The following is a 20,630-nucleotide window of genomic DNA, read 5'->3' as shown; positions in this document are numbered from 1 at the left end:
ATGTTTCTGTATTGACGATGACATCCCAAATGTTTTAAAACGAATTAAAAATACTTTTCTTCGGAAATGATTTGATAACGTATTTATCATGTTTTACTGGGAACAGATTCTGCAACATTTTTATTAAAAGACGTACTCTGATTTTTATATAGCATAAACAAAATTGGTATTTTCTAGCCGTGAAAATAGGGATGTCACAGATACCACCATCGAAATCATCAGAGTCGTTAGACCACCATCGAAATCATCCGACGAACGTCAGATTCACTGACCAACTACCTCTCTACTATCTACAGATCGGTTTGTTCACAAACTCCCTCCACATTTATTCATCCCACCTTCGGAAACGACGTGCCTTCGTCTCTCCTCTACCAGAAACATATCCCTCCGCCTTGTTCTTACTTTTTGTTAATCACCACCACCACCATTTTCTGTTCAGCAATACCACCAACACTACAATTGCTTCTTGTCGACAACGCAGAGGCTTTCATCATCGATGGTTTTTTCTACATAGTCAACCTGCCTTCTCTCTTCATCCTTCTTTATCGATTAATGCACTTTTAATTGTAATATGATGGTTTGATTTGTTTGAACTTGATGGAGGTGACAATTTAAGCCCAAATTAAGGATTGTTGAACAAATTTTGTTGATCACAATGTGTTCGATGATATGCCTAAACCAGCCGGTATATACGAATTTTGATGCATAATTCGAATTGTATGTAAGCCTCTTGTATGTGAATGTCCAGGTTAGATAATCAAAACCATCCAACTCTAACTCCGATTCAGCTTGACTATAATCAAGTTTGTTCCTCAAATATATAGTGGATATATCACTCTATAGCCACAAGTAGGTTATGGCCAGCATGACAGTAGTTTAAGATTTAACAAATAACAGGATGTGTGGTAGCATCTTGATTATTCATACTTGAATGATGCAGAGGCCTAGATGATGTAGAGGCTCTGAGTGTTTGCCTCTTAATAATGAAAATGAGCATTTTAACCCTTTGTACTATTGTTGTTATTCGCTCAAACTACTCCCTACATGTCCATAGGTTGTAATTCATGAATAAAAGTTTCAAGATTGCCTTTTTATAGATTTTCTATTAAAAAGTTTTTCACACAACTTATTCATAAAATATATGACTTTAAATACTATTTAATATCAAATAATCAGCATAACTTTAAAATCAACAAAGTTGTTAACCAAAAATTGTCTAAATATCCATAATTTTAACTAAAATTCTATTAAATTACATAACAGATAAAAAATTCTAAATCTCAATATCAATATCCTCTACTCAAGAACACTACTATTGTATGCCCATGGTTTGTAGGTCAAAAAAATCATAAACCAGTTAAAGTAGAACAAGAATCAACAATTTGATTGAACATAGCATATTTCACTAACAAAGTGAACATATATTTTTGGATTTTCAAACACAGAGCAAGAAGCTAGCAAAAAAATGATTTCACATCAACCATAAAAAATTCGAGCAGCAAGAACACAGTTCAAACATAAATTTTATACAAACCGAGCCCAATAGGTTTTTAGGGCTTGAAAAATCGACCAAAAGGTGGATTAAAAAATCGAACATAAAGAAATAGAGTAAGGCAATTACCAATGACGGGGGAGGTGGCGAGGGGGCATGAGATGAAGGTGGAGGCGGGTCCTGAAGGTTGGCACAACAAAAAACATCATTTGAGAAAGGGAGGGTGGCGGGGAAGAAGAATCAATGGGACGAGGGAGAAAGAAAAATGTGGCGGACGATCTTGTGTTTCTAAGGAAAGAGTATCAGATGGAAATTTTCTCATCTAGACTCCTCCTTATCGCTTACCGAATCAGATGGAATTTTGCTACATCCGGCCGATTAAGAGGTTAAAAATGTTTAAACCAAACGCTCTGAATCTGAATGATTCAGAGCCAACCTTTTTATAAGATCATTAAGATGTCAAACAAACAAACCCTAAATCTATTTTGATTTAGATGTTTTACTTCTAGGTTTCACTTTCAAATTTTAGTTTTGTATGTCTTTTGTGGTTTGGTTTTAATTACAATAAAAAAAAAGTTAAAAGCTCAAGAGCATACACATTACATTTTATATCTCTTTTTTGTAGCTATTGGCTTTTTTTATTGGTTTGTGTATTATGCTAATGACATGTTTTTAACAAATATGTAAACATTGTTTTTTGCTCTCTTTTTTAAATTTATTTGTTTTTGGATTTATAATATGTTTTTTTATTTAATTGTCTAGCTAACATTTGATAATAAAAATTTTGTTTTATTAGAAGTAAAAAAATATAACGGATTTAAAAAACATGCTAAAAATGAATTAAGATTCATAAACCTACTTGTGCTAATTTTATTTTATAAAAATGTAATATAACGTTTATCTTATATAAATAATGTTTATATGTAATAATAGTTTTAATAACATGTGAAAAACTTTAATCATATTTGAATAATATGGTTTAACACATAATTAGAAAAATTATTAAAAAAATTGTTGTGTATATTCACATGTAAATAAGGGGTGTTAAACACATATGAATGCTTAATCATACGTAAATAATATGGTTGTATCATATGTGAATAATATGGTTTAATCTTTTATTTATATATATATATATATATATATATATATATATATATATATATATATATATATATATATATAAAGGTGAATAACATATTTTAATCAAAAATAAATATTTTAATCATATGTATAACATCGTTTAATCACATGTAATTAAATACATATAATAAGAAAAAATACATTTCCCGACCGCACAGATACGCGGGAGGGTTTTGCGGCAAAAAGAAATGTATGGAATAGTGGTTGTTGCTGTGGTGGTTGCGGCGATTGTAGTTTATATTAAAATATGATATTATATTCCTCCGTTGCGCTGGTACGATGAAGAGTTATACAGAAAAAAAAACATATGGTCCAGATTTGTTCTCGTGTTCATGATTTCATAATTGTTCTCATTTGAACATTCCCTAATTTTTGATATATTTATTATTTTTTATTTGTCAATTTTTTTATGAAAAATATATACTTAAAATCATAGGGAGGTCAATTTATGACACGACACGACAAAAATACACGACACGAAACGAAATTGGGACGAAATCAAAATTCGAATTCGTTTTCGTGTCGTGTTCGTGTCAAATATAAAAAACACAATGTCGTGTCATGTCGTGTTCGTGTTTACAAATCCACATGAAATTGACATGATTGAGCATATGTTTGTCGTGTTTTTCGTGTTTGTCATTTTTAACATGTTATATATGATTAAATATGAATTAAATAAAGTACTAGTTATGTAATATTATCTTTGTCATGTCGTGTCATGTTGTCGTTTTTTAATTGATTTATTTTCGTGTTAGTGAAAAAAAAACACGACATTGTGTCGTGTCGTGTTCGTGTTACAAAAAATATTGTCGTGACGTGTCGTGTCAGACAAAAAACACAACACGACAGCCCGATTTGACAGACCTAACTTTTAACAAATAAAAGTTTTGATGAGTTTACAAAACTCTAGATCGATTAGATCTTATAACAGACATAACAAGAAAGTAATAACAGTAAGACAAAAACACAAGAATGGATCTGAATGAGTCGAATGATTTGATTAACTCAATCCTCAGCAGAGCTCGATGAAGAACTTCCGCTGTAGAGGATTCTAGGGTTACAAAAGATATGAACTTGTACGCTATAAAATCTCTATCAAATCTTCTCTAGTCTTGTTACGTTAAAGAATGCATGCAAGCATCTATATATAATAAACCCTACAAAAACAACTCACGGATGGACAGGCCCATACCGGAGACAAAACTGGACTATCTAACGAGCCCACAGACGCAACACTTAACTGGACCTAACAACCTCCCCCTTTGCGTCAATTTGGAGCGAGACTATCACTTCTTCTTGCTGGGGCTAGCTGCCGGAACCTTCTTGGTGGTATCAAACAGGCGAGGGATAAGAGCGAGGATTGTCTGTCTGAAGCGAATATACCACTGGATCATATCATCAAAGTACTTCTTGTCATCAGCTGAGTTCTGCTTGCAACGATGAATAATCCCTAAGACATGTTCCAGGCATGCAGTGGTGTAGAGATGTTTGTCTGCCAAAGCGAACAGGCATTTTTGGCCTTCGTTTCTGGTAAACATAACGGAATTTCTCTTCGGGTCTATCATCCCCATCTGCATCATGTTGAGATCACTTGTTGAGCCAACAGGATAAATAGTAGGCTTTTTCTTGAAGACACTCGCTATCTCCTGATCCATCTTGGCAACTTCCATGATGTAGCAGACAAGCATCCTCTTGAAGTGGTCAATGATCGGACCATATTCTACTTCATTTGTAAGAAGGATGTTGTGCAAAATTATCCAGTCGTGTGGATTCAAGTTGGGAAGATTGGCAAGCGAAATGGCATGTTCGGTCTTGGAAAATCCTCTCAGCACCTTAAACCAAACGTAGGTGAAGTTTCCTTCCCGATACGGCTTGAGGACCTGAACATTGACTATCTTCTGAGCACTCCATGTTTGATACTGTGGTTGAGCGGCCCTCAGATAGAATTCAACCAAATCCCTGTCAACCTTTGGATGAGGATGAGGGAACTCGGCAATGTTGTCAAAGGCATGGAAGACAAACGCCGTTCGGGTCAGTGGCATGTCGAACTGAGAATCGACAGAATTAACGCGATCTAGAGAGATCACCGGTTCTAGCCACAAGATGCTTGGTGTTTCGATTGCTTCTTTCAGCAACTTCTCAAGAGTCCAAGGAGGAAAAAGAGTTTTTCTACTCTCGAGAAGGTCGTGAGCTTCTTTCTGTTTTCGTTCAGCTTCTTCAGCCTCTCTAGCAACCCGAGCGCTGATGTCAGCATCCTTGTCTCGGCCTTGCTTTTTCAAGAGATCAGCAATCGTTTCTTTGTCATCGTCACTATCTTCAGCAATTTGTTTCCCTTTGTCTTTTACACCCGAACCTGAGGCTTGGCCTGTTGGAGGAGGTTCGGTTGTTTTGGTTGTTATAGAAGTGGGAGGCGGTTGAGATACATTCTCTCCCCTTGTTTCGGAATGGACACGAAGTCAAGGAGTCCTTCAATCTTGCTCAGTGGATGTGGGAAGTGGCATGAACTGATGAAGAATCCGCCATTGAAGTGAAGAAGTTGGGAGAGATGATGAACAGTAGAGTACTTGAAGGTTTTCTTGCTCTCTGAATTTTGGGTGCAGTAAAGAGGTAAATAATGGTGAAGATTACCTTTTATACTGTGGTTAAAGGAGAGAGAAGAATCCGTCCCAAATCTTCGAAGGAAATACGAAGGGTTTTTCGGAGGTAATTGATAGGTGACAGTTGGTATCCCCGATGATTACGTAGGAGAGAGAAAACTGTCCCGATTCACACGCCTTCCCATCAGGCGCCGTTTTTAAACGAAACGCTTCCACTTCGCACAGCTGTCTTTTAAGCGCTGTTTGAAAATCAAATCGATTGAACTCCCGCCTGAGTCAACATCTTATCCTTTTAGAATGAACGTCATTTTAAAGCAAAATTACCACGTGGATCAATATTAGCCACAACTCCCTTATAACTTCAAATCCCATTAAAAAAAACTTGTAACTAATGAAACCAGAATTTTGGAAAATCAAAAAGATTTTCGTGCTTAGTGTGTAAAAGAAAGGGAAATAAAGCAACACATATGAGGGAATTTGTGATGTCAGTAAAGACACGAAACAATGGATCCTGGGCACGAATCTCTTCCTTCAAAGTCAAGAGAGACTTAAAAGTATTTGTATGGTTTCCCGGGAATAACGATCAGACACTTATTGAGAAGTGTTGAAAGGCTTCTTTTAATTAGGCTGATTTGGGTGGCTTTCGCTTCAGTTTAGAATTCCTGATCTTGACATAAGACCGAAATCTACTGAAGTACTTGTGAGACCAATGTAGTCTGTTGAACAAGTAGGTTTGAAATATTTTAAGTGGCAATGCAAAATAGTTTATGTAAAATCTCAAAAAAATAAATAAATAAATAAATAAAACTGGATTCCAAGGGAAGAAATGTTATGGGATATAACAATTTCATAGGAATCACACAAAAGGAAATTAGAGATTTCACTTTCCATCCCATGGATAAGTCCGTCAATTCGTTAGTGAAAGCTAGAGCAAAGTTGATTGTTCACCGTCAATGCATAGTAGGTATTGAATTGTGGGTTTCACTTAGTATGTAGTGGCACGAAGCTAAGATCATGAACACAGAAATTGTGTAACCATAAACCTCAGTGGTAATTTCTTAGAGTCTCAAGGGTTACGTTTATGAAGTGAATGAGATGGAGAAAAGCGGTGTAGATGGTGTAAAGAAACCAAAGTACCTCTGCTGTTTAAAATAAGGACCAAGCAGAAAACTCTTATCTCATGTGAGAAGAGAGTCAGGTAGCTCATGATTAGAATAAATATGAAAGCCTAATTGGGAAGACAAGGTTTGTATGTACCAAGTCAGTAAGGCTATTATTTAGAATCAGGTGAGGCTTTGGACACATACAACAGCATGCTTCTAAGGACACATAACTAATGAAAGAATTTCCCCACAAGTATCCATACAAAAATATAAGACACAAAACAAAACAAAAATTATCGAACAAATAATAATAATAAAATGTTTTTGGAGTTTTTGATTTAAAAAAAAATAAAAAGATTTTGGAACCGAACCCGAGCGTTCGGTCTATTTCGGTTTTAAAAAAAATAAGTTTGAAAAAGAAAAGGACTTTGAAAATAAGAGAGCTGAATTTGAGAAAATGATACAAAAGGTTTACAACCCAAGAAACTACCTTTGAGTGATAAGCGAAGATCAGATAATAGGACCGAACCCGAGCGTTCGGTTCATTTCGGCACACATGTGAACCGAACCCGAACGTTCGGTTCATTTCGCTTCCGACTTTTAATTTGAGAAGAAGTTTTTGGTACTGACTCCGATTCCATCATTCCAAGCCCTTGTAGAATTTTATTGAAACTCGCTTCAGGAAGAGCTTTGGTGAAGATGTCAGTCAGTTGATCAGTAGTTCGAACAAAGTGAATTTCGACGTTCCCATCTTCTACATGATCCTTAATAAAGTGATACCTCAGTGCTATATGCTTTGTCTTGGAAGGTTGCACTGGGTTATGACAGATCCTAATTGCACTTTTAGAATTGCAATATAGTGGGATCTTTTTCATATTGAGTACATAGTCCCGGAGCTGGCTTTGGATCCAAATCACTTGAGATGTACAGGAGGCATCTGCGATGTACTCTGCTTCGGCTGTAGACAGAGAAACACATGTCTGTTTCTTTGATTTCCAGCTAACCAACTTCCCGTCTAGGAATTGGCAGCCTCTAGTGGTGCTTTTCTTGTCTAAACCACATCATCCAAGGTCTGCATCTGGGTAGGCTTGAACAAAGAAACCTGAGTTTGATGGATACCATAGACCGAGGGAGGTGGTTCGTTTCAGATACCGGAGTATGTTTTTCACTGCAAGCATATGTGGTTCACGAGGATTCGCCTGAAACCTAGCACAGTAACACACAGAAAACATTATATCAGGCCTGCTAGCAGTGAGGTACATTAAGGACCCAATCATCTGGCGATATAGCGTAATATCAATTGCCGGTTTTTCCAAGGATGGTGTGAGCTTGGTGCCGAACGCCATTGGAACTTTGACCTTTGATTCTCCCATCATGCCGAATTTAGCAAGAAGAGTCTTGGTGTATGCTTCCTGGTTGATAAAGATGCCTTCGGGTCCCTGTCTAATATTTAAACCAAGGAAAAAGTTAATCGGACCCATTCATTGAGCCAAATATGATATCATCGACGTAGATTTGAACAATCATAAGGTGGTTACCTTCCTTCTTACGAAAGAAGGTTGGGTCAACCGAACCTTGTTTGAATTTTGACATCTTTAAGAACTTAGTTAGCGTTTCATACCATGCCCTAGGTGCTTGTTTCAGACCATAAACTGCTTTGTCCAGAATATAACAGTGATTTGGGTACTTTTCATTGACAAAACCAGGAGGTTGCTCCACGTAAACCGTTTCTTCAAGTTCTCCATTCAGAAAGGCGCATTTCACGTCCACTTGGTAGACCTCGAAGTTCTTGTGTGCAACATAGGCCAGAAATATTCGAACATATTCCAGCCTCTCTACCGGAGCAAAAGTTTCCTCATAATCAATTCCTTCTTCCTGGCAGTATCCTTTCACCACGAGACGAGTTTTGTTTCGAATCACATTGCCTTCCTTGTCCATTTTATTTCTGAATACCCATTTGAGACCAACAACTGAGGCATCTTTAGGAGTTCGAATGAGGCGCCATACCTTGTTTCTTTTGAACTCGTTGAGTTCATCTTGCATAGCTTGAACCCAGTCGGAATGATCAAGAGCAGTATTTACTGTCTTCGGTTCAACTTTTGATATGAAAGAGTTATACATGCAGAACTCTACTTTGGAGAATAGAGATGTTTGCTTTTCCTTCAGTTGAGATCGGGTGAGGACCTTTTCAGAGACATTACCCACTATCTGAGATACAGGATGATCTCTGGTCCATTTAACAAGAGGAGGGTAATTTGGATCATAGGATGGATCCAATTCAGCATTGACCATTTCTTCCAATTCAGATTGACTATTGTCATCGTAGAACATATCGGAGTTCTCCCCTTCGACTGATGAGCTTTCTGGTGTAGCTGGGCTTTCTGGTGCTACAGGACTTTTGGGTGTAGTTGAGCTTTCAGGTGCTGTTGAGCTTTCGGGTGGAACTGGAATGGAATTCTCCCCCTCAATTTGTGAGCTCGGTTGTTTTGAAGAAAGTGGATTCTCCCCCTCAACTGAAGCGCCTTGCTGAGGAGGTTCGTTTGGAACTTGTTCTCGTTCACCCATTCGTTTGGTGGCATCTTCGACAATTTTCTTTAAATGGTCGACTTTGTTGGCTGCTGCCTTGGCTTTCGAGAGAGTAGCTTTCTCAGGTTCATCGAATAATTCCACAAATTGATCGAACATATTAGTAATCGAGGCCGCGACTTGACCTGTTTGAGTGAAAATCTCTCCAATTGCTTCTTCATCGAAAGTCACATAATACGTTTCTTCGATCTTCCTAGAACGCTTATTTAAGACCCGATATGCTTTTGAAGTAAGAGAATATCCCAGAAAAATTCATTCATCAACTTTAACGTCAAACTTGTTACGATGTTCTTTAGAGTTGAAGATGAAGCATTGTGAGCCGAACACATGGAAGAATTTTACGTTCGGCTTCCTGTTATTGATGATCTCATAAGGAGTAAGAGTGAAGCGCTTGTTGAGATAAGACCTGTTCTGCGTAAAACATGTTGTAGCAATAGCATCAGCCCAGAAATATAAAGGAAGAGAAGCAAAACTTAGCATCCTTCGGGCCGCCTCACACAAGGAACGGTTTCGTCTGTCGACACTTCTGTTCTGTTGAGGCGTGTAGGGGCTGAGAAGTTGTGACTGGTTTCTTTTTCGGCCAAAAAGTCTTCAAATTCTTTGTTCTTGAACTCCATTCCATTGTCGCTTCTGATGTTGCGAACGACTTTTCTCAGTTGCACTTCAACCTGCTTGGTGAACATCTTTAGCTTAGGAGTAGCCTCAGATTTGTGCTTCAGAAAGAACACCCATGTAAAACGTGAGAAATCATCAACAATAACAAGAATATACTTGCTACCGCCAATGCGTTCGATTGATGATGGACCATACAAGTGAATGTGAAGCAACTCAAGTGGTTCAACAACTTTTGTGTTTATAATGGATGGGTGACTTTGACGACTTTTCTTCCCCATTTCACACACAGCACACAAATGATCTCGATCAAACTTGAGTAATGGGAGACCCCTAACATGACCTCCTGTGACAAACTTGTTGATGTCTTTGAAGTTGAGATGTGAGAGCCTGCGGTGCCACAACTAACTTTCGTTAGAATGAGCTTTGGATAAAGACATATAGATGGATTTCCTTTGATTGGTTTGAGATTGAGAGGAAACATTTCGCCTTTGCGTTCTGATTTGAGAATCACTCTTTTTGTTTTCTTCTCTATGATTTCTGAACCTTCATCATCAAATGAAACTTTAAGATCGGTACCTCCTACCAGTTGAGATACACTGATGAGATTATGCTGCAACCCTTCAACGTATGCCACCTTTCTTATTGTAAAGTCTCCATTAGTTATCATCCATAACCCTTTATCGTTCCATAAGAGTTGTTGCCGAACTTGACATTCCCACCATTCTGAAGAGATCGAAATTCCCTTAGCTCTTCCTTCCTTCCTGTCATGTGACGTGAGCAGCCACTGTCAATATACCATTCTTCGTCGAACTGCTCGTCACTAATAACCTGCACAAATTAAGCAGATTTAGGAACCCAAAGTTTATTGGGTCCACGTGAGCCTTTCACAGAAACAGGAATAGTAAGAGAAACATCAACAAGATATGTTCTTTTTATTAATGTTGTTTCATCTTTTCTTTTAATGGTGAACACTTTGATTTTGTTAGGGTTAGTTACAGACGTTTTGGTTTCAGATTTTGGTGGTTGGGCATTAGTCTGCTTTTGGTTTTCCTGGACTAAGGAAATCTTCGATTTTCCTTTCAAGTTTGTTGAAGAATTTGAATTTTGTGCACGAACGAAATTGGGTTTAGAAGATAATTGAGAATGAGAAGAATTAGAATGAGAATTTCTTCTAACTTGTGGTTCGAAATGATCCTTTTGTTTATGGTCATTGGAGGGACCGAACCTGGACGTTCGGTAGCTGTTGCTTTCGGGACCGAACTTGTCCTTTCAGTTGCTGTTGCTTTCTGAACCGAACGTATCCTTTCGGTTCTTTTTTCTCTCATGACCGAACCTAACCTTTCGGTTCTGTTCCTGATGTGGCCCAAAAGCCTTTTTCTCTGACTTTGAATTTCTATCATGATAAGAGAAATGATTGTTTTGAGAGCGCCAAAACTGCTTTCGCTCAGAGAGATTCTTTTTGTATCTCAAATTCCTCTGTTTCTTTTGATCTTTCACTTGTTTCGGCTGTCTGTGGATGTTAGCCTTTTGTTTCAGCTTCTTGTCAGTCGGTTCACTTTTCACAGATGATGTTTCGCTTGTGGAAGTGACTTCTTCTATAGGTATTTCTTTTGTACCACTAGTGCTTGGCACGTCAAAGTTATCAGGCTTGTTTAGCGGCTCTGGTACATATCTTCCTTTTGTTTTCCAGGACGTTCGCTCTGACAAACCAACTGTTTCGTCGACATTATCTATAGGAGCTGACCAGAAGAACTCATCACAGCCATCTGCGTTATCTTCGTTTACTATGGCAATGAGTTCGGCTGTTTGATGCTCGGTTACTCCTGTGACCTTATACACCTGATTCGGTGTTGTTCTCACCTTTTGGTACACACACTACTAGAAAAATAGCCTTTTACGATGCGCAAACAATGACACACACTAATTTACGATACACTAAAGTGTGCGTGCTAAAAATATTGTCATCTCTCACAAAATTTAAAGGATCAAGGACGCGCATTTTTGCGTGCCCCTAAAATTAGTGTCTTAACAGAAAAAAATTAAAAACACGGAGGATGCTTATCTTAAGCGTGTGTCCTCTACAGATGTCGTTTTCTAATTTTACTCAAACACGCGTCTCTTATAACAAAATCACAGGGACCGATATTGATATTAATTCTAGGGCTCTTTTAAGACTCAAAACACTCACTCACTCAACGCTCTCTACAATCGATCCGGAGACCTCGCCTCGCTTCCGGCAACCCCTTGCTCACTTCTCCTCATCGACGGTCTCATCATCACCTGACCTCAAATTCCTTTGTTTCCATCTTTTGCAGAAAACCCAAATACACGCTCACCCCGTTTTTGATGCTCAGAAACGAAAAAGGGCAAGCGCCTTGGTATTTTAGAAGATGTATTTTGGGGAAATAGGGCATTTTGGTTCTATGTGTTCTTATAACCCTGGGAATCAAGAACCCTGTATTCTTACACCGGATTCATAGTTGAAGTCTACCAGAAAGAAAAGTGTACGGATGAGCCTAATGGGTCGAGGAATAGCAGAGGAAGCGCTAGTCCTTCTTTGTAGAAGACTATGTGATCTCAATTTCATCTTCTCCCTTTTCTCCGATTCTCCCGACAACAACTACAGGTTCGGTTGATGGTTATTCGAAAATTCTATATATCTTCCAATTATGTCTACATGAATATCATAATCTCTTTTTTTCCTCATCCTCCATTGTGGCGTATTTAATCTTTGAACAAATTTCAGCAAGTTGAAATTTATCGTATCAAATTTGGTAACTGAGGGTGTAACAATTCGATACTGCTTCAGGATCCTCGAGGATGCGGAAAAATTGCGGTATAATACCCAATTTCTGTGATAATTACTTGGATTTTTTTATAGTATTTACTGTGATTTTATTGTGTCATTGATTATGGAATTAGGTGTTGGATCTTGTTCTAGAGGATTTGCTGAAAGAATATCCTGAAATGATCTCAGAGGCATATATGTATATATATATATATATATATATATATATATATATATATATATATATATATATTTATCTATTTAAATATTTTGTTTTCGTCTATTATTTTTTTACTCTATATCTGTTGTGATATCAGGCACAATGGCTGACCGGAAAGAGCATCTCCTCCCACCAAAACCTACATCAGCTATAAATGTTAGTGATGGATCATAACAGCTGACGAAGTTCTTCTTTTGAATTCTCTTGATAGCTATATGTGGTGGAATTACAAAGACGATTGAAAGCTACAGGGGTTGGTGTGGTGTGGCAATCTGAAGGGGCAAAGTTGAATAGACGAATGGGAAATTCAAATAGATCCTTAGGGTACCTGTGCATGGTTTGTAGGGTTTTTAAGACTACCTTCCATTGAAGAGAGATTAAAAAGACGTGATCTCCTTGAAAGGGGTGTTCTTTCTTCTTCAAAGGTATTATTTTTGGTCTGTTTATATATGCCCATTTACATGTTCATACAGATTCTGTCTTTTCAACTTTCATCAATAGATTATGCATATACAATATAGAGGTCTTTCACTCTCTTCTTTTAGTTATAGATTCCTGATTTCTAAAACAAAAGAAGTTATTTCATCATTTTATCTGCAAGAAGTACATAAGAATATTCCATAGAACAACATGGCGGAGCTTATTTCTCGATCTCCTTCATCAGGTTGTCCATACTACAAGAGATCTAGAGAGAGATCTAGAGAAAGAGAGAGAGAGATCTAGAGAGAGAGTGTGTGTGTGTGTGAGAGAGAGAGAGAGAGAGAGAATTAATGAAAAGAAAACTATCTGCAGTGTGCAATTTCTTGTGTTGTTTATTACAAGTTTAAGAGATATAAAGTTGATTCATTTGCAATAAAATGTTCTGTTCGTGGTTGGAAAACAAAAGAAATTGCAAACTTTGATTCATTCTTTGCATTCACTCTTTGTTGCTTTGTAGTTACACTTGAAATTTTTTTTTCCTTCCTACGAGTGAGTAGTTCAGGAAGATATTCAAGACCTTTTTTTTCATTTAATTAACCTTGATCTGCATTTAGATGACTTAGAAATTCAGGGATGATGACCATTTGGGATATTCAAAACCTTTTGTTTGGTAACACTTCACCTGAATACTTGCCCTTTGAGTTTAGGGCTCTAGAAGTTGCTCTTGAGGTTGTTTGTACATTTTTGTTGGTGGTAATGCAGCTGGTAACAGAAGTGGAGCTTCACGAGCTCTTGTGAAGTATAGGTTTGTCTTTTCAACTATCTGTTATATCTTTAAAAAAAGAATCAAAAAATTGGTTGATATATAAATTGAAATGTGGTGGTTTAACTTTAGGTTGAAGATCTTCAACGGTCAGTTTGAAGAGCTTCATCAAAGACAATCTCAATGGACCGTTCCTGAAATAAAGCTTAGAGAATCTATCAGACTTGCAGTTGTTAAAGTCTTGTTGCCTGTATAAAGATCTTTCATTAAATGTTTTGGGTACATATTTTTTGTGTGATCTATCTCAATTCTCAGGCTCAAATAAATGAAAAAAAAGTAAACAAATATTTTGTTTTTTGTTTTTTACAGTTACAGGGCACTTGTTGCGAATGGGAAGAATCCCATTAAGTACATAAGGTATTCAGCAGAGGATCTTGATCGGATGCTTTGTGAATTTTTCAAGGGTAAGACTTTGAACAAAGCAAGACGATTGAGATAACAAGATGTTGAATTACTCTTTTACCATTGTGGTATGTTAGTGTATCCTGTAGCCTAAAAGGGCATGGCATGTATGTTCTTTTTGTATGTATTGGGGTAATAAGGATATGAGTATGCTAAAAAGTTAAAGAAAAAAAATGCTGAAACTTTGATTAATTTATTTTTCTTGGTTGGTGTTGTTAGTTAGTATGTTACTAGCTGGTAATTATTCATGAAAGGTCTATACTTTATAACAAATAACATGAAATACATGTTTTGGAGCTTGAATTCCAAGGTGTCAACAATTCTGTTTTTTTTTTTACTATCAGTTGCACTATTTTTTTTACTATCATCTTCAGGTCAATTCTTTTCTTTGACTTCTGGTCATTTTAATATATTTTGCTGTCATTTTCTTTAAACTAAGAACAAAAGCCCAAACCTTTCTTTCTTTGTGTACATTAAAAACATCAAGATTCCTTGTAATAATTTAGAATTTTATTTGTAATAGGGACGGTGTGAGCGAGTCGCAGTTCAACCAGGTGTTGAACATTGAACTGGACCAAATTATCGAGGTATTTGTATTTCTTATAATAGTTTCTTATTTTGTTAAGTAAATTTGATTTAAATGGTAATTATGGTGTGGTAGGCCAACAAATTCCTTGATGAGAAGTGGAACCCAAAGTTTCTTGTGATAATTGCTCAGAAGAATCACCACACCAAGTTTTTCCAACAAGGATTTCCAGACAATTTCCAGCCTGGTAATATGTTACTACTCAATAAAATACTTCAGTTTTAGAAATGATATGGTTTAAAAGTGGAATTATTATTATTATAACAGGAACTATGATTGATAACAAGATTCAATTCCCAAAAAGATAGGTGTTTGCTTAAATCTTCGCATCTTCACTTAAATCTTCTTTGAGAAAGTTCCGATTTCCAAAAAGATAGGTTTTTGCTTCCTATCAAATTTCAGGAAATCGCTTTTATGATTATAAATCAGGTTTTCCCTTTTGCTATTCTAATGAAATAAAAACTTTGAAGGTCTGATGTGCGTTTGGATAATCAACAAATTCTCTAGGGGATGCCTATCACCAAGTTGTGCGTAGTGTGAAGAATGAAAGATCACCACACATTTAAGAGAGATTTCTTTCAGTTTGGGCCTTAGTATGCAAATGTTGGGTATTTATAGTTTGATACACTCTTGTTGCTTATGTTGCTGTTGGGTTCAAATGTAAAGCGTTCACGTAACTTAAGAGGTGATTGATTGTCTGTACGTAATACAAGTGTGCATTGATAAAGAAACTACTAATTTCCACTTCTCATTTTAATTTGTGTTTGATTGAGGTACACCCCTTATCATTTTTTATATGCCCGAACATATCTCTAGATTATCTGCATTATCCCCCTCCTGCTGTATATATGGGCAATATGCATGGCATAGACCGTTTAAGTTTAGCAACAAAAATACCATTAATGCCCTTGCCTCTCTTCTCCTCTCCTTCAACCACAAGACTCGATTCAAGAAGGCCACAATGGTGGTCCAGTTGTAGTGAATGAGTCGATAGCAAACGAATGAGTAGGAGTAGGACAGCCTGTCCCTATGATTGGTTGAATACAATCTCAACTGTCTGCATCACTTACTGCCACAGCTGCTGCTGAGTTGCCTTGCCTCTCTCAAGCCTAAACGATGTTGCTTAACAATACCCCATGCTGTCCTTTGCAGGTATCCTTTTTATTTATTTATTTTTAAATTAAAAAAGAAAAATAAGAAGCTTGGTGGGGGTTGTTGTTTGTATTATTGTATGTTCTTGATTGGTTCGCAACCAATCTCTTTCTCTCTCTCTCTCTCTCTCACACACACACACACACTTTTTCTCTAAAGTTATGTTTGTGTATTGCAGGATTGGGCCAATGAACTCTGAAATCAAGCAACAAAAGGTTGTAAAGCATAAAAAGCATGCAAGATTAACTAAAAAAGCACGCCCTGAAGAATCCATGTCAATGGTTGCTGAAAGCTTTCAAAATAATGAACATGATCACTTGTTGTCCCCAATTGATGTATCTGCTTCTCTTTCGGTATGCATCATCTCATAACAAATTTAGAGTTGTTGTACTTTGCACATTAGATAGATTTTTACTATTGTACATTGCAGGTGAACAGGTCTGGAAGGCTTGAGAATAATGCAGCACAATACTCGGTTGATATCGAGTTATCTGGCTTAGTTAGTTTCTTAACTTTTGTAATTATAAGTAACTAATTAATCATTTATTAGTTTATTAGGTCAGATTACATCAAATTCAACTGACATGTCAGCATGTCACCAACTTTTAGGTCTTGTCCCTTGATGAAGATCAATTGCAGCAAATATTGTATCTGTATGATTATCTATACACTTGTCAGCTAAGAGAGAAGTAAGTGGAATGGTGTCTCATCAGTGTTATCCTTTTTTTAATTACACTTTCAGATTGTGAGGCACATTGGTCTTTTAGTGTTTTTAGATATGGACGATATCGCCCTTGGGGGATACCTATATCATAAAGACCTTTGGGATGGCAGATGCAATGGTGGCGTTATGCTCAAAACTCTGTGTTATCTGATGTTCGTAAAAGAATGAAGAAAACTTCATGGAAATAATTAGGAGAACGTTTGTAAGTTGTTCTTTCTTCAAGATTAACATCTATGATCTACCATGTTATACTATTTGTTGTGTGCATTTTCATCATGGAATGCTTGAAATCTTAAACCTTTTAAAATCTTTTACTTGTACAGAGGCAGAAAAAGACGATATGTTAAGTTGTACAAGTTGAAACTGGAATGTCTACGAAAAGAGCAGGTGAGGTCATTAGTCATTACACATATAGTTTTCTTGATTTAAACATTAAATGGTGTATATGATTCAAACATTATTTGGTGTATATGAATCATGATCAGCCTCTGGATGATGAAATTGTTTTGGAGTTGGACCAAATAGAGAAAGTATCTGATATAGAAGATATCTTGGGTTACAGGTCTGCTGCAGAACATGAGCTTCAGGTATGATTATGATCATTATTGTTAACATCTATTGCATGTGCTTTTTACTTATACATTTTGTTAAAGACTATGAACATGTAGGAGTCCTTGGTGGATTCATAGTGTCTAATTGTTCAAATTTTATACTTCTACAATTACAGACAATGGTGTGAGCGTTTTTCTAGTAGTATGTGTGCACGAATTAAACAAGTTTGTATTTTTTTTGAAGTAGAATGCAGTTATTTGTATTTGTTGTCATTTGTTTTTATCTTTTTGATGCAATGCAGCATGTTGCTGCTGAAGGCACAACCTTGGTCAAAGAGATAGAAGATGCTGCAAGTAATAAGAAGGCAGAAAAGAGATTGCAGGCTGATCCTGCTACATGGCCAATAATGATCTTTAGGGTCTGCTAGAAGGATTGGAGATTGTAGTGAAGCTTCTATCTAAGACTTCATGCCAAGGAGTTGATGAATTTAAGATATCATGTTTTGGCATGGCTAGAAGCTTTGGAGGAATGAAGACTCAAGCAAAAGTAAACACACGGAGAGTTGTTGGCACATAGTAAGCTAGATAATGCAATTGTATATAAATGAGTTCATTTTTTTATAACATTTACTCACTATTGGAATAATTATTTGTATTTGACATATTAGTGAAATGAATTATCTTTGTTATTTATGATATTTTATTTTGTATTATGAGATTTTTAATGTATTATTTAATTTAAAAATTAGTAAATCCATAAGTAATATTTTTTTTAAACTTTTAAAATTATGATACGCAAAAATGTGGGTCATCTTCATTTATGACATGGCCTTTCTTGACAGGGGCTTTCTTGATACGCATTGCATGTCATTAACATGCGCGTTGTAAGGTTACGACACGCGAATGCGTGTCGTCTTCCTTTATGACAGGGCCTTCCTTGATACGCATTGCGTGTCGTAAACGTGCGTCGTAAATGCACGTCGTCTATAGACGACGTGCAAAAGCGCGTCATCTCTCTTTATGACAGGGCCTTCCTTGACGCGCATTTGCGTGTCGTCTGAGCCTTTTACGACGCGCAATGAGCGTCGTAAAAGGCTGTTTTTCTAGTAGTGACAACAGCCTTTTCTTCAAGAATCGGGGACTTATTTTGGGAAAAACGAGCGAACTCCACAGAATTTTCTGAAATCAGATTTTTGTGGTTTTCGGGTTTGCTCTTGACAAACTCAGAACAGTCGACAACATCCTCTACAAAAATTTCACTCATATCATCGTCCACATTAAGTTCAGATGCGTTTTCAACATCAATTTTATTTTCTGAACTTAAATTAGCACTCAATGAGTCGAATTTTTGTATGGTTTCGGTCCTTAGTTTTAGCTTATCGTTTTCATCCAAAAGATTTTTCAGCATGTCCTTATGGTCTTTGGACTTTATGAAAGATTCTATTTTGTCCAGACCGTACACGTAAGTGGGATTCACATCATCACACGATACAACACTTTCACAGTTGTATGCTTCAGCATCGATTTCATCCTCCTTAAACTTAAGGAAGGGCAAAATCATGCGATGTATTTTCTGCCCTATTTCACAATTTAGATGCAGTTGACTAATGTTAGCATAAAGTGTTTTAGCAATCAAACAAAAAACATTCCTTTGTTTTAAAAGTTTCAAATTGTCTCTTTGTAAATAAATGTTTTCATCCTTAGACTTAATCAGCTCCGACTCCTTCTGCTCAATCCACATCCTTCGCTCCTCACTCTTGGATGACACCCTGCTTATTTGGTCAGTTAGGTTAGAATTGGTGACCCGTTTTTGAGTTAAACAACTATCCAGATTTGAGATTCTTGAATTTAAGTTATTTAATTCCTTTTCATATGATTTCTGTGGAACTTTGAACGAGATAAAAAGAGATTGTACCTTCTTGATCAATTCATCAAGTTCATTGATCTGCACACTGAGAGGTTTTGCTGTGAAGCATAAGTCCTCTTGCTCCTTGGTGTCCTCATTTCCACCATCTGTATTGTATCCTCTCATGTGAGAAACGTCAGTCACCATCAGACACTTTCCACTGCTTTCACCACCTCTTGCGACATACGCCTTTCCATGCGAAGGCTTTCTCACCTCATCATCTTCTGAGTCGGTTGACCACACTTGCACTCCACCGAACTCGTCATCCTCTTCCAAACCCTGTACAATAAGAGCATTCATAGAAGGATTAGCAACAGCTTTCTTCCTCTTGATCTCTTCCAGCTTTTTCATCAAGACAGCCTCTTCATCTTTCTCCTCATCTTTCTCTGCCATTTTCTTCAGAACACAATCTTTGGCATAATGATTCTTTCCTCCACAGTAGTAGCAGTTGACACCAAAATCTCCTTCAACCTTCGCCTCTTTCTTTGGTTCCTCAGTCTTTGGCTCCTCCCTTACTTTTTCTGAGCTGTAGCTTCCCTGCCAATTTCGGTTCTTATTGGTAGGAAACCTCTTCTTGATTAACCTTTTTGGATTGGACACCATTATAGCATAATCTTCTGAAGTAAGATCGTAGTCCTCTAGGTTCAGATCTTCATTTTCTACTACATTATTGCTTTTGGACAGGAGGGCCAAGGACCCCAAGTTTGAGACCACACTTTTCTCTTGCATCACAATGTTTTCTTGAGATTTGAGAATTCCCACCAGTTTTGCCAACGAATAAGACTTGAACTGCTCATGAGCTTTACCTGTAGACACGACAACTCTCCATTCGGATCTTAAGCCATTCAGAAAGGTGACTTTCTATTCAATCAACTTCCTTTCGATATCATGTTTGATCATCTTGCTAAGAAGATGATTGAAGCGATCAAACGTCTGAGTGACGGACTCATCGGAATTTTGCTTGAACTCACCAAACTCAGACAAAAGCAAGGTCTGAATAGAGTGCTCCAAATCTTCATCTATGGAATACAGCTCTCGCAGCTGATCCCAGATTTCTTTAGCTGTACTGCAGGAACTCACCAACCTAAAAGTGTCAGACTGAAGAGCGAACAGGATCAGTCTCAATGCTTTGATGTTGCACTGAAACTTCTCATTTCCGTCTTGAGCCACGTCTTTCACATCTTTTAACAGATCATTATACTCTTTCTGAGTTTTAATGATTCTGGATGTTCCTGAATGAGCAAATGGTCCAGACACAATAGCTTCCCATATAAGATACCCATTATCTTCAGATCCGATGACATAGTCTTCAAAATGATGCGCCCAAACTTCGTAATCCTGGGTGTAAAGAATAGGAATCTTTGTTGTTGATCCAATACTGTTTGAGATGTTGATAGGATTAGATTGAGAATCGTCCATGCTTGATCGATTAACCTGTTTGAAAGATCAGACTTGTAATATGTAATATTAGGGCAAAACGAATAAATACTAAGATACGTCAATTATGGAGTGACAGCTCAAT

At 37.0% G+C, this 20,630-nt stretch overlaps 1 long non-coding RNA gene across 9 annotated transcripts; it reads left to right on the top strand.

Annotated features, from left to right (window-relative positions):
• Window positions 1–11,692: 11,692 nt before the first annotated feature.
• On the top strand, window positions 11,693–18,042 carry LOC111918620 (uncharacterized). Of its 9 annotated transcripts, none has more exons than XR_008225412.1 (18): window positions 11,693–12,162; window positions 12,283–12,372; window positions 12,459–12,523; window positions 12,642–13,769; window positions 13,860–14,006; window positions 14,097–14,191; window positions 14,713–14,776; window positions 14,851–14,962; window positions 15,043–15,083; window positions 15,246–15,460; window positions 15,854–15,927; window positions 16,106–16,280; window positions 16,358–16,426; window positions 16,537–16,616; window positions 16,695–16,853; window positions 16,975–17,038; window positions 17,137–17,238; window positions 17,505–18,040. It is a non-coding gene; the product is annotated as an uncharacterized LOC111918620 (long non-coding RNA). The 9 variants fall into 9 exon arrangements; XR_008225413.1 differs by having other exon boundaries at window positions 11,693–12,372; window positions 12,642–12,969; window positions 13,579–13,769; window positions 17,505–18,034; XR_008225414.1 differs by having other exon boundaries at window positions 11,693–12,372; window positions 12,642–12,969; window positions 13,727–13,769; window positions 17,505–18,032.
• Window positions 18,043–20,630: the final 2,588 nt, after the last annotated feature.

The sequence above is a fragment of the Lactuca sativa genome, chromosome 8 (genome assembly GCF_002870075.4).
Source record: "Lactuca sativa cultivar Salinas chromosome 8, Lsat_Salinas_v11, whole genome shotgun sequence".
In the NCBI taxonomy this organism is placed as follows: domain Eukaryota; kingdom Viridiplantae; phylum Streptophyta; class Magnoliopsida; order Asterales; family Asteraceae; genus Lactuca; species Lactuca sativa.
This window is presented reverse-complemented; position numbering and strand designations above follow the sequence as displayed.